Here is a 2,500-nt window from a genome sequence, read left to right on the forward strand (position 1 = left end):
ATTAATAGAATAAACATATAATGATAAATAGTAAACAAATACTAATAAATAATGATGAATGAATAGATAAGATAAACTATGATAAATGGCAGGCATTACAGCATATTGTTTAGGTGTTTATTTAAATGAATCTTAAAAGTTCAAACCGGACTACAGTGCACTGCCTTTGCAAGAAGTTTATTCCATTCATTTACTACATGGTTGGCGAAGTTGTTCCTACTCACTTCCAAATTAGATCTATTTCCTTACAGTTTGAGACCATTATTCCTTGTCTGATTTGCATTCAATGTGAAAATTTCGTCACTCTGTTGTCAATTTCCTTAAGAATCTTGAAGTCCTATATCGAATCACCCCTGAGTTTTTTTTTTTTTTTTTTTAACATATCGAAATGGGTCCCCTGATGTTGATGGGATATTGCTTTAGCTGAATAGATTCGCTTTACAGCAAGAGTTGTTAATAAGTTTTAGAACTGGTTTATAGGCATCCCAGTAAAGACATTTTCCCTGTAACTAACTCCATGAATTCTGTGGCGCAGTGTGTAGATTGTGTTGTCCTTTACAACAGACATTTTTATTCTGCTGAAGAAGGGTTTTCTGGCCTATGAACGGGGTCGTGATCATTGGGATCCTTGTTCAGATTGGTGGGCCACGCTCAACCCCATTAGTCCTCGCCTGATTGAAATCTCCTGTCGTAACTGAGAACAGTTGCATCATTGTAATCAAGAGTGTTCGGCAGAACATGGTCCCTGCTTTGAACATGTTCACTCGATGATAGGAAGACCCACTTCACACCTGAATAAACTAATCTGTCACAAGGTAAAAAAAAAAAAAAAAAAAGTGTTAAACCTGTTATGAGGCAGAACCAAAAAACCCACAAAGAGAAAGACACCAAGAGAAAATATGTTAAGCGAACGAATTTAAAACTAATCAGCCAAAAACCCACCGAGTTGAAAGGTAAATATTCGATCGAGACCCACATGGAGACAGAGTCAAAAGTCCCCCCTTAGAGTTGAATAAAATCACCTGGCGGCAGGCACAATAGAAGTACGAGTTGAGGTGGTTAGTTGCTGAAGACCCTCAACTTTAGAGTTCGAAGACCAAAAGTTTGATCCGCGCGCGATGAAGCCCTGAGGGGCCAAGAATGATCGAATTAGACCCTTTTTTCAAAATTTCCTTGGCTCAACTTTTCAAAAACTTTTCGTAAACAAATTTTCAAGTTTTTTTTTTTTTGGGGGGGGCTCTCTGGTTTTCTGTGGATCATAAGCTAGATGCGTGATCGACAGCTGTTATTATACAGGATTAGACCTCTTACCTCGTATGGATTGATCAATGGATACACTGGCGCGCGCGCACACACACACACACACACACACACACACACACACACACACACACACACACACACACACACACACACACACACACACACACACACACACACACACACACACACACACGTATGTATATGTGTGCATGTTTGCATTATCTATGCATGGAATATATATGTCCACACGTGATCTGTGATTAATCCAGAATTCGATCATGATATGGATTGACTTGATTAGCTTTGCCGAATTTCAAGGAATCCACATCTAATCTGATCATATCTTGCTTCCAAAAGCGACGATTATGTCAACGTTGCATATGTACAGTTCATGTTTATTTCAGTATAACTTGGCGTAAATGTTCTTCGCTTTTGTTCTTCGTGTTCTTGGGTGCCTTCAACTAAGACTGTTACTGAAACAGGTGCTCTGAAATTTTGTTCTTAGCCATTTTAAAATAAAAAATTGTCTAGTGTCACTGTTAAGTTTGTTTTACAGAGGTCATTTGTCAAAAATATTTTCTTAAGTTTCCCTACCATTCTTTTCTGACATAAATGGATTTGTTATTATTGTAAGCTTCGAATTCTATAAGGGAATTAACCATTTTTTGTTTTGTGTGGCACATTTTCTTTCGTTTCGTCTGCTGTCAAGAGATTTTATTCATATTTATGGTAAACTCTCTTTACCGAAAGAGTTTCAGCCAATATTGATTAACTCTTTCCGAATAAACTAGTAATTTCAACAAATTGACTGACATGAGAATAAACGGAAAAACGTCTGAAATGAGCTTGGGGTTCTTGCCACTCAAAACACGCATCATGTTTGATTTTCGTTTCTTCCAAAAATGTTGAAAAGAAAATGAATCTATTTTTTGTAGTTATTAAATTTATTTTATTTATATTCGTTTGTTTATATGTTTATTCACTTGTTTGTCTATTTTCTTTGGATATTTGTGCCACTCCTTTATGAACTGAGATGGAAAATAGAGGGAGTTTTGAGAAGAGGAGTTGGGAAGAGAAAGAGAATGGGGGAAGAGAAAGTAAATGGGGAAGAGAAAGTAAATGGGGAAGAGAAAAAATGGGGAAGAGAAAGAGAATGGTAAAGAGAAAGAGAATGGGGAAGAGAAAGAAGTTGGGAAGAGAAAAATAAGTTGAGAAGAGAATGAGATTGGGGAAGAGA

Source organism: Oratosquilla oratoria, chromosome 43 (assembly GCF_046742065.1).
Source record: "Oratosquilla oratoria isolate Oo_2021 chromosome 43, ASM4674206v1, whole genome shotgun sequence".
Lineage (NCBI taxonomy): Eukaryota > Metazoa > Arthropoda > Malacostraca > Stomatopoda > Squillidae > Oratosquilla > Oratosquilla oratoria.